General features: G+C 35.2%; 1 long non-coding RNA gene across 1 annotated transcript in view; it reads right to left on the bottom strand.

Moving 5' to 3' along the window:
• Positions 1-267: 267 nt before the first annotated feature.
• LOC132597897 (uncharacterized) overlaps positions 268-12,203 on the bottom strand; it is a 44,806-nt gene continuing 32,870 nt past the window's right edge. The window contains exon 4 of the long non-coding RNA XR_011377779.1: positions 268-2,856. This is a non-coding gene — a long non-coding RNA (uncharacterized lncRNA). The remainder of the gene's footprint in view (positions 2,857-12,203) is intronic.

The raw sequence follows: 12,203 nt of genomic DNA, 5'->3' as shown, positions 1-12,203 counted from the left end.
CAGCCACCCCTCAGGGGGGCCAGTCCTGACTCGCCTCCACTTCTCCTCCTCCCTCGCTCCCCCCATGCCCCACATCCTACCCAGTCACTGGGGGGTTCCTCCCATCCCCTTAGGTGTCCGTGGCCCCCACCACTGCCTGGTAGGTGCCCTAGTTGTGAGGAGACGCAAATTTTGTGTCCTCCTAGTACACCATCTTGACTCCACCCTTCTCTCATATCTACCTGATCAATCTGTCCTGCATGAAAAAAAATCACAACTCCATAAAAATCAAACTAACAGAAGAAGAAATTTATTAATATTGAATTAGAGTAAAATGGTTGAAACACCAGCTCCAGTTCCAGGGGTCAGGGATCACCAAGGCACGTGATGCTCTGGTGTTGAGGCCACGTGTGCATTTACTTGACAACCAACAGCTTTCAAGATCTTTCTGAACATCCCTTCTGCACCGTTTATCCCTAAGTCTACCAAACAACCAATTCCACTGCCCTACGTGGGGCAAAAACTGTCTCTTCACACATTACATTTTTTTTTTTTTTTTGCGGTACGCGGGCCTCTCACCGTTGCGGCCTCTCCCGTTGCGGAGCACAGGCTCTGGACGTGCAGGCTCAGCGGCCATGGCTCACGGGCCCAGCCACTCCGCGGCATGTGGTATCCTCCCAGACCGGGGCACGAACCCATGTCCCCTGCACCGACAGGCGGACTCTCAACCAATGCGCCACCAGAGAAGCCCACACATTACATTTTAAGGCACAAATTATTCATTATAAACTGGAAGCCACTTTAAGAAATCTATCAAAAGATAGATTTTATGGTTGAAAATATGTCTGTGAATTTATATTAGGTCTCCAAAGTAATCAAAAAGAAAGAGGATGTCAAGTGAGTTCTCAAAGGAACAATTTTTCTTGTCATTCAAATTTTCAAAATTCATGTGTGTGTTCTTCTGAGCCAGTAAAATAAGTAAAATGAATTCTCCTGTTCCATTTATGAAATCTCTTCCTCAAATTTTGACATAATGAATTAATTTAATTCATCCTCAAGGCAATTTCAAGGTTTTCACTGTAAATTCCTTAAAGCAGAACTCAAATTTCATGGATTTCTATAAAACAAGGACTTTTTTTGGATCAAAATACTCCTAGAGCTATATACTAGTACAAAGCATTACACATTATTTGTTTATATACACTTTCTATACAGTGTCACTAAAGAACTTTGAAATCATGGTTTCCATCTTTCCCATTTTATTTTTCCACAGTTTCACTGTTTGCTTTTTCCCTGAGTGTGAATTTTACATAAATTTTATTGAAAAATTATTTTAAAAGGAATTTAGAAAGAATTCATTCATGCACCTCCCACTCCCAACTGGACAAAGAAAAAATTTCTTTCTCTTGATTTGATTCTAAGAAATGGCATGATAATCTTAAACTTTTCCTTTCAAATCCAGTCCTTGTGCAAATTCAAGCTCAATATATTTACAACATGAAGCAAGATATGAACTAACTTCACATTTTCAAAACGATAATCTTTTCTGCATGGTTTTTTTCTCTGTAAGGATTTAGAGTTAGTACCCATGATCATTAAAAAATATATATATATATTTGTGTATATATATATATATACACAAATTATGTATATATATACAAAAATATATATATTTGTATATATATATTTGTATGTGTGTGTGTATATATATATATATATATATATGAAACTCGGCATTCTTATTCAAAAAAGTGTTCATACAAAAACCTGCCACTCAACTAGATGACCGTTTTATAAGTCGCTTCTTTTTTTTTTTGACAACCTATTTATCCTACTACTTAAAATCCTTGAAGGAAGGCTTGCCATGAATGATAGTGTATTTCAAAGGTCATGTAATTTGTAATTTGTCATTCTTCATTTTGCAGGAAATGGTTCATGATGTAAACAACACATGAGCAATATATTAACATGTTTTGCTGTCTTTCGGCGTGAATAGATTTTTCTCTTAATTTTGATGACAGTCAAGGCAAACTACATTGTTCTGGTCAACTATGGGTTGTAAAGAAGAAGATATGTATTAAATTGTATATGTTGTTATGCTTTGGTATCTCTAATTGCTGTGCCTTGTTTGTTTGGTAGAGGTAGACTCTAAACTTCTAGAAAGAAACATACTTTTGATTATTCATTTATTCATTCATTCATTCTTTTAAATACTCATCAATTCTGTCAAAGTGCTTATATTAAATGCCTAATAAATTCAAGACAGAAATGATTTAGGTAACAGATGATGAAAACTGTGGAATAGTTTCTACTTTTGTGAAACTCATGGAAAAGCAAGAGAAGCAAACAAGCAATCATGTGAATGTGAGTTTTTTTTTGTATGTGTGCTGTCAGGATGGCCTGCTTGCCAGACAGTCCTCTATTACCCTGTTTGTGGTGCTGACAGAGGAGGATTCCCATGCCCATTATATATTTCTCACCTTAGTGCCTCATATGAAGTAGAGAGGGCAGATCCTTCTTTGCGGGCTATGGTCAGACATGTGACTCAAGCTTAACCAAATGCACATTCACCCTTTCTATGTGGCTTTTCAAAGTGGGACATTTGGCTCAAGAATTGGGAGAGTTTTGTTTTGTTGTGTCATTACTATCATGACAGCAGTAATTGCCCTGGTAGCTCTAGCATGGCACCTGTGATCTTGGCAGAGGGACTGCTGGTGACATCTTGAATAGTATAAAGCTGTTGCATGTCCTTACCCTTAATTTCTGCTTTCCAGCATCCATGGACATGTGCCTTGTTATAATTTCAGTATTGCTGTCTCTCATTGATTCTATGAGGCTTTAATTTATATCTACTCCTAATGTATCTCCCTCTCCCACCTGCCAAAACACAAACAAACAAACACACACAGCTAGGGTCAGAAGGAACAGCTCAAATGTCCTTCACAGCTTAAAATAAAACTTATTGAACAATAGTTTATGTCCCCAAAGAGTGAAATTAAGATAAAAAGAACAGAATTTCTGTCCATGTGGGTACAGCATAACAGTCAAATGCACTTTGATTTCATATTTTTTTGACCTATTTTGTCTTTCAATAAAACATGTAAAACACTCAGACTAGGGCTTGGTGAGTAGTAATCATATGTCAGTATGAGCTATTTTATTATACAAAGGGGTGGAGCATAGAGGTTAAGAGCCCAGGTTATGGTTCTACACTGACTTTATTCATAAACTAGCTCTTCCATTTACACATCTGTGTGACCTTGGGCAAGTTACTTGGAAAGGTTACTTAACATCTCTGTGCCTGAGTTTCTTCATAGGTGAAATAAGGCTCATAATAGTATCATTCAAGACTGAGATTGATAATCCCAGCAATATTTATAGAAACGTCTTGTCATGTATTAAGCTCTCATGGAGTGTTATCTGTTTCTAGCTTCATCTAATTTCATGTCCATTTTCACAATAAATCCACTGAAATTTAATAATTGTTATATATATACTCTCTCTTCTTAATAATGAAAGGATTTATAGCTTTTCATGTTCTCTTTGAGTAAAGGTTTAGTATATTTTATATACTTTGTTATGTTTGGTTCTGTAAGTACTTAATTTCTAAATAGGCATTGTAATTTTGCTTTCTTTCAGAGTAATTAGAGCTATTTAAATGAGTTCTATATTATAATTTCCTACTTGTTATTGTGTTATTAAGCTTATTAATTTCTCAAGTTATTGCACTGAGGCCAGAAACTGTGGGTTTTTTCTATTTTTAATAACTGATTAAAGTTTATTGCTTTGAGAACATAAATTTTGAATGTTTTTCAGATATTTGGGAGCTCTTTGCATGTCTATTTAGTCTAATTTTAAATTTCAGTATAAACCTATTAATTCAGACTTGTACTTACACTCTTCAAAATCGATACCATTTTTAAAGTTTTCTATGGACTTGCTTAAAATCATTTTGAGAGATGAGTCAAAGATTTCCACTTACATTATAAGACCAATATTAATCATCTTCTCATTATTCTAAAAGTGTTTGCTATTCATATTATTATATATTCTTTGTGGATCATGAATTTGTCCATTTTAATATTGATATTGCCCATCCTCCTTTTTTCTGGTTATTGTTGGTATTTATTTGTTTGCTTTTATCAAGTAAAGAAGGGTCTCTTCACTATTTGCCAGTCAAAATCTCTTCAGAACAGACAAGCTGTACTGGAAAGGAATAAAACCCAGGGTCATAGGCTTATTCCAAGTTTCAGAGAATAGTCATGTTCTCTCCAAGTATTCTTTTCTTTAATTGAAGTGTATTTGATTTACAATATTGTGTTAGTTTCAGGTGTACAGCAAAGTGATTCGGTTATACATTTGTATGAATAAATTAATATATATTCTTTTTTCTCAGTTCTTTTCCATTATAGGTTAATGGAATGGTTAATGGATAGGTTATTATGTGATACTGAATATATTTCCCTATGCTAGACAGTAAATCTTTGTTGTTTATCTATTTTATATATGGTCTCTCCAAGTATTCATTTAAGCACATGCCTGGCAGCCATGCCCAGTCAGTCTCTCCTTGACCCAGATAGGAGTTTTCCAGATTGACATCACCAACAGGTTTGACTTTATTTATGGCTATGCATACTCAGTGAAAAATGAAAATGCAGTGCTGCTTATTCAAAAATTCTTCAGAATTTCAAGATGGCAACAATAGAGCATTAAACCAAGTGTGTAGTCCTTCTGTCTGGGTCTGAGTGGATGCACTAGGTGCATGCCCATAAATCTGGCTCTTCTTGTACCTTCTTTTTCAATGGTAATGTTTCCATCTCCTACTTCAGCCACTTTGGGAGAAACATGGGGGAAAAAACAGGAATTAATTTTCTTCTTGCAATCACTGATTTTCAATTTTAACATAGAATGGAATAAAATCCATGGAGCTAAAGACACAGTTGAAGTTCAGCAGTCATAATAAACCACTAAGGTATTATATACTTCTGATTTTATAGTGTATACAGGATTATTTTTTTGTAACGCATCTCCAGATTAAGGAATTTAAATAATTTAATAGTCAAAATTATGTTTGGGATTTAAAGAATATATTTAAGAATGCATAAAATTTGCCTTTTATCCTTATCTGTAATTTTATTCTATTTTTACTCTCAATATTAACTTACAAGGTTTTTTCTTAGTTATATAATTTTTTACATTTTAGTAATGTGATATTCCTTATTGTTATTCATTTGAGTTTTATTCCAAAAACTCTGTTGCATTGATGACAATGATGGTGATTGATGATGGGGGAATAAAATGTACTTTATCCATGAATTATTTGTCTTAAGATTATCTATATGTAAACATCAATGACTCTAAGAGTTAGTTATGAAGTTCATAAATTAATCATTTACCGTTTACTCATTATGTTATTTTTGTTGACATAATTCTATTGATAAATGAATCTGTTGCAATTTCAAAGCTAGAAAAAACGTATTGCCACTTCTTCTCAATGTAAGTGTATTACTTAATTTTTAAATCCAAATGCATCATAATTCAAAGTTAATTGCAGAGACTTTTTGTTAAATTATCCCAACTTATCTTGCTCTTTGTATTTATAAGCTCTTTAATATTGCATGTACTCAAGATATCAAAGTAGCCTTAAAAACTTATTACAAATGATAGCTTTTTTACTTAGATTAATCTGCTACTATGATACAAAGGGTGTTTTATTAAATATTCATTTTCTTCTATCAGCACTGATACTAGTAATTTAAGTTTGGCTATAGAGTAATCAATTAAAGTAAAGCATGCTGTGTGAACACTAAACCTAACACATTAATTTAGTCTATTTTGACTACTCCTGCTGTCTTGCAAATCATTCCTATGGTTACAACACATTTATCAAAGTTTCTAATAGAAAAACATTCCATGATGGCAAGACCTATACTAAATAAATATAAGATTTATGGATAATAAAAATATTTAGATTTAATTTCGTAAATTAAGTGACATTTTCCTAATATCACAGAACACATACAATAAAAATGAGCTAAATACACTAAAATTTTGTTTAAATTATTGTGGAAAAATGACTGTGTAAGGTTAATCATAGAAGGTGTACAAATGATTATACAAGAAGAGCATAAAATTTAATTAACTCTGTGATAAATTAAGGATAGTGAACAGGCAAGTGACATCTTAGAGCTGGCATATAAGTGAAATTGTGTCCAAGTGTCACCTTGGTTGGAGCTTTTTCATATTCCTAGTAAGCAGGTGTCATTATTTCAACAGAATAAAAGGACAAGAAACTTTACAATGTTGTCTGAACTTTGGAATCACTATTGCAAATCCTTAAAATGATAGCATAAATGTGACTTTGATAAATGTACTTGTAGGGAATTTAACTTTACCCTAAAGAGGTCTGGCCTTTGCCTTTGCTCTCAGGGAGATATATCCTTTGGAAGGTCATGCCTGACAGGAGCATCTTTGTATAGGGGTCTGACCACACCAGATTAAGGTAGGGGTTGACCAGGATAGAAAGACCAACAATGTGATACAGAGTAGGGCTTTGGGTCATACAGTATCACTTGAAATGGAGACTGAGATCAACCAGGGGGCAAGTGGAACCGCAGTAGCGACTGAATACTGAAGCTGAATACTGGGGTGAGCTTCCCTGGTTCATAGTGCTGAAACCTTAGGGTACTGTCACACAAGGATACCAGGAAAGCAACACCTCCTGATTCCACAGAGAGTCAATCAAGTCCAGGAAGCACAGAGAGTCCAATAGGATACTATCAGAGAAACACGCCAAGACACATATTAATCAAACTATCAAAAATTAAATACAAAGAAAATATATTAAAAGCAGGAAGGGAAAAGCAACAAATAAATACAAGGGAATCCCCAAAAGGTTAACAGCTGATCTTTCAGCAGAAACTCTGCAGGCCAGATGGGAATGGTATGACATTTAAAGTGATGAAAGGGAAAAACATACAACGAAGATTACTCTACCCAGCAAGGATCTCATTCAGATTTGATAGAGAAATTAAAACCTTTACAGACAACCAAAAGCTAAGAGAATTCAGCAACAACAAACCAGCTTTACAAAAAATGCGAAAGGAACTTCTCTAGGCAAGAAACACAAGAGAAGGAAAATACCTACAATAACAAACCCCAAACAACTAAGAAACTGGTAATAGGAACATACATATCGATAACTACCTTAAATGTAAATGGTTTAGATGCTCCAACCAAAAGACTTAGACTGGCTGAATGTATACAAAAACAGGACCCATATATGCTATCTACAAGAGACCCACTTCAGACTGAGGGACACATACAGACTGAAAGTGAGGGGATGGAAAAAGATATTCCATGCAAATGGAAATCAAAAGAAAGCTGGAGTAGCAATTCTCATATCAGACAAAATAGACTTTAAAATAAAGACTATTACAAGAGAGAAAGAAGGACACTACAAATGAGCAAGGGATGAATCTAACAGGAAGATATAAAAATTGTAAATATTTATGCACCCAACATAGGAGCACCTCAATACATAAGGCAAATGCAAACAGCCATAAAAGGGAAAATCGACAGTAACACAATAATAGTAGGGCACTTTAACACCCCACTTTTACAAATGGACAGATGATCCAAAATGAAAATAAATAATGAAGGAAACACAAGCCTTAAATGATACATTAAACAGGATGGACTTAATTGATATTTATAGGACATTCCATCCAGAAACCACAGAATACACTTTCTTCTCAAATGCTCATGGAACATTCTCCAGGATAGATTATATCTTGGGTCACAAATCAAGCATTTGTAAATTTAAGAAAGTTGAAATCATATCAAGTATCTTTTCTAACCACAATGCTATGAGACTAGTATCAATTACAGGGAAAAAATCTATAAAAAATACAAACACATGGAGGCTAAACAATACACTACTAAATAACCAATAGATCACTGAAGAAATCAAAGAGGAAATCAAAAAATACCTAGAAACAAATGACAATGAAAACACGATGACCCAAAACCTATGGGATGTAGCAAAAGCAGCTCTAAGAGGGAAGTATATAGCGATACAATCCTACCACAAGAAAGAAGAAACATCTCAAATAAGAAACCTAACCTTACACCTAAAGAAATTAGACAAAGAACCAAAAAAACCCCAAAGTTAGCAGAAGGAAAGAAATCATAAAGATCAAATCAGAAATAAATGGAAAAAAAATGAAGGAAACAATAGCAAAGATCAATAAAACGAAAACCTTGTTCTTTGTGAAGATAAACAAAATTGATAAACAATAGCCAGACTCATGAAGAAAAAAAGGGAAAAGATTCAAAATATAGAATTAGAAATGAAAAAGGAGAAGTAACAACTGACACTGCAGAAATATAAAGGATCATGAGAGATTACTAGAAGCTACTCTATGCCAATAAAATGGACAACCTGGAAGAAATGGACAAATTCTTAGAAAAGCACAACCTTCCGAGACTGAACCAGGAAGAAATAGAAAATATAAACAGACCAATCACAAATACTGAAATTGAAACTGTGATTAAAAATCTTCCAACAAACAAAAGCCCAAGACCAGATGGCTTCAGAGGCGAATTCTATCAAACATTTAGAGAAGAATTAACACCTGTCCTTCTCAAACTCTTCCAAAATATAGCAGAAGGAGGAACACTCCTAAACTCATTCTATGAGGCCACCATCACCCTGATACCAAAACCAGACAAAGATTTCACAAAAAAAGAAAACTACAGGCCAATACCACTAAGAAATTTAGATGCAAAAATCCTCAACAAAATACTAGCAATCAGAATCCAACAGCATATTAAAAGGATCATAAAGCATGATCGAGTGGGGTGCTAGGATTCTTCAATATACGCAAATCAATCAATGTGATAAATCATATTAACAAAATGAAGGAGAAAAACCGTAGGATCATCTCAATAGATGCAGAAAAGCCTTTGGCAAAATTCAACACCCATTTATGAAAAAAACCCGGCAGAAAGTAGGCATAGAGGGAACTTACCTCAACATAATAAAGGCCATATATGAAAAACCCACAGCCAACATCATTCTCAATGGTGAAAAACTGAAATCATTTCCACTAAGATCAGGAAAAAGACAAGGTTGCCCACTCTCACCACTATTATTCAACATAGTTTTGGAAGTTTTAACCAGAGCAATCTAAGAAGAAAAAGAACTAAAAGGAATCCAAATTGGAAAAGAAGCAGTAAAACTGTCACTGTTTGCAGATGACATTACACTATACACAGAGAATCCTAAAGATGCTACCAGAAAACTACTAGAGCTAATCAATGAATTTGGTAAAGTAGCAGGATACAAAATTAATGCTCAGAAATCTCTTGCATTCCTATACACTAATGATATAAAATCTGAAAGTGAAATGAAGGAAACACTCCCATTTACCATTGCAACAAAAAGAATAAAATACCTAGGAAAAAACCTAAGGAAACAAAAGAGTTGTATGCAGAAAACTATAAGACACTGATGAAAGAAATTAAAGATGATACAAACTGTTGGAGAGATAAACCATGTTCTTAGATTGGAAGAATCAACATTGCAAAAATGACTCTACTACCCAAAGCAATCTACAGATTCAATGCAATCCCTATCAAACTACCAATGGTATTTTTCACAGAACTAGAACAAAAAATTTCACAATTTATATGGAAACACAAAAGACCCCAAATAGCCAAAGCAACCTTGAGAAAGAAAAATGGAGCTGGAGGAATCAGGCTCCCTTCTTCAGACTACACTCAAAGTTACAGTAGTCAAGACAGTATGGTACTGGCACAAAAACAGAAATCAAGATCAATGGAACAGGATAGAAAGCCCAGAGGTGACCCACGCACATATGGTCACCTTATTTCTGATAAAGGAGGCAAGGATACACAATGGAGAAAAGACAGCCTCTTCAATAAGTAGTGCTGGGAAAACTGGACAGCTACATGTAAAAGAATGAAATTAGAAAACTACCTTAAACCATACACAAAAATAAACTCAAAATGGATTAAAGACCTAAATGTAAGGCCAGACACTATAAAACCCTTAGAGGTAAACATAGGGAGAACAGTCTATGACATAAATCACAGCAAGATCCTTTTAGACCCACCTCCTAGAGTAATGGAAATAAAAAGAAAAATAAACAAATGGGATCTAATGAAACTTAAAATATTTTGCACAGCAAAAGAAACCATAAAGAAGATGAAAAGACAACCCTGAGAATGGGAGAAAATATGTGCAATTGAAGCAACTGACAAAGGAGTAATCTCCAAAATTTACAAGCAGCTCATGCAGCTCAATACCAATTAAACAAACAACCCAACCCCAAAATGGGCAGAAGACCTAAAGAGACATTTCTCCAAAGAAAATATACAGATTTCCAATAAACATATGAAAGGATGCTCAACATCACTAATCATTAGAGAAATGCAAATCAAAACTACAATGAGGTATCACTTCACACTGGTCAGAATGGCCATCATCAAAAAATCTACAAACAACAAACGCTGGAGAGGGTGTGGAGAAAAGGGAACCCTCTTGCACTGTTGGTGGGAATGTAAATTGATACAGCCACTATGGGGAACAATATGGAGCTTCCTTAAAAAAGTAAAACTGGAACTACCATACGACCCAGCAATCCCACTACTGGGCATATACCCTGAGAAAACCATAATTCAGAAAGAGTCATGTACCACAATGTTCACTGCATCTCTATTTACAATAGCCAGGACACAGAAGCAACCTAAGTGTCCATCGACAGATGAATGGATAAAGAAGATGTGGCACATATATACAATGGAATATTACTCAGCCATAAAAAGAAACAAAATTGAGTTATTTATAGTGAGGTGGATGGACCTAGAGACTGTCATACAGAGTGAAGTAAGTCAGAAAGAGAAAAACAAGGACCACATGCTAACACATATATATGGAATCTAAAAAAAAATATGGTTCTGAAGAACTTAGGGGCAGGACAGGAATAAAGACGCAAACGTAGATAATGGACTTGAGGACATGGGGAGGGGGAAAGGGTAAGTTGGGACGAAGTGAGAGTGGCATGGACATATATACACCACCAAATATAAAATAGCTAGCTAGTGGGGAAAGCAGCTGCATAGCACAGGGACATCAGCTCGGTGCTTTGTGTCCACCTAGAGGGCTGGGATAGGGAGGGTGCGAAGGAGACTCAAGGAGGAGGAGATATGGGGATAAATGTATATGTATAGCTGATTCACTTTGTTATAAAGGAGAAACTAACACACCTTTGTAAGCAATTATACTCCAATAAAGATGTTAAAAAGAAACAAACAAACAAACAAAAGAAACATCCTCACAGATACACCCAGAGTAATGTTTGACCAAATATCTGGCCACCCTGTGGCCCAGTCAAGTTGAGGCATAAAATAAACCATCACACCTTCCATAAAACTCATTTCTTTGAAAAACAATTAGCAGAACAGGAATGTTTTTGAAACCCATATACACTGGCAGAAATATATAATAATAATTTATTCTAGTGACAAGACCAGTGATATTCTCAGGATGGAAGCTATTCAAAATAGTTAACTTGTTACCAGGTAGATAGTAAATCTCAAGAAATTATGTAATTTTGGAGCTTGGTTTTGGTCTCTTTTTCTTACAGGTTGGACATTTGGCAGTAGCAGTAGCTAGATTAGCCTTAGTTAGTGGGAATCCATGCTGTTGGTCTCTCTCTCTGCCATCATGACCACTCCATCCTCTAAACAGTGTCTCATGAAGGCCTTCATAGTACTAACTATTTGAAGAGATTAACATGCTATCCTGAAAGCAATGGATTCATGTGCTGCGCTCTGCAATGTTTAGATAGTCCGAGATCCCTTTGGACTACATTATAGCAGAGGAAAAGGAATTACAGCTCAACAGCAAAATTTGCAAGTGTTTATTACACATTTGAAGTGAGCAAAAACTCTCCCTGATCCTCTTTTCTTACTGAAATAGAAAAGAATGCACATGCCAAAACAATGTCCATATACCAGAACCTGAGGCTCTATCTGTTCTAACAAAGTTACCACATCCATCATGGCAACTTCAATCAGGGCAACTACTGGGTTGAGCTTGCAGCGGTCTACAGTCACCTTCCAGGATCCATCTGGTTTTTGCAAGATCATTGCTAGGTAACTTAACTGGGGATGTGATCAGGACCACCATCCTTGCT

This window comes from Globicephala melas, chromosome 10 (assembly GCF_963455315.2).
Source record: "Globicephala melas chromosome 10, mGloMel1.2, whole genome shotgun sequence".
Lineage (NCBI taxonomy): Eukaryota > Metazoa > Chordata > Mammalia > Artiodactyla > Delphinidae > Globicephala > Globicephala melas.
Note: the sequence above shows the minus strand (reverse complement) of the source record. Positions and strands in the feature narration are given on the sequence as shown.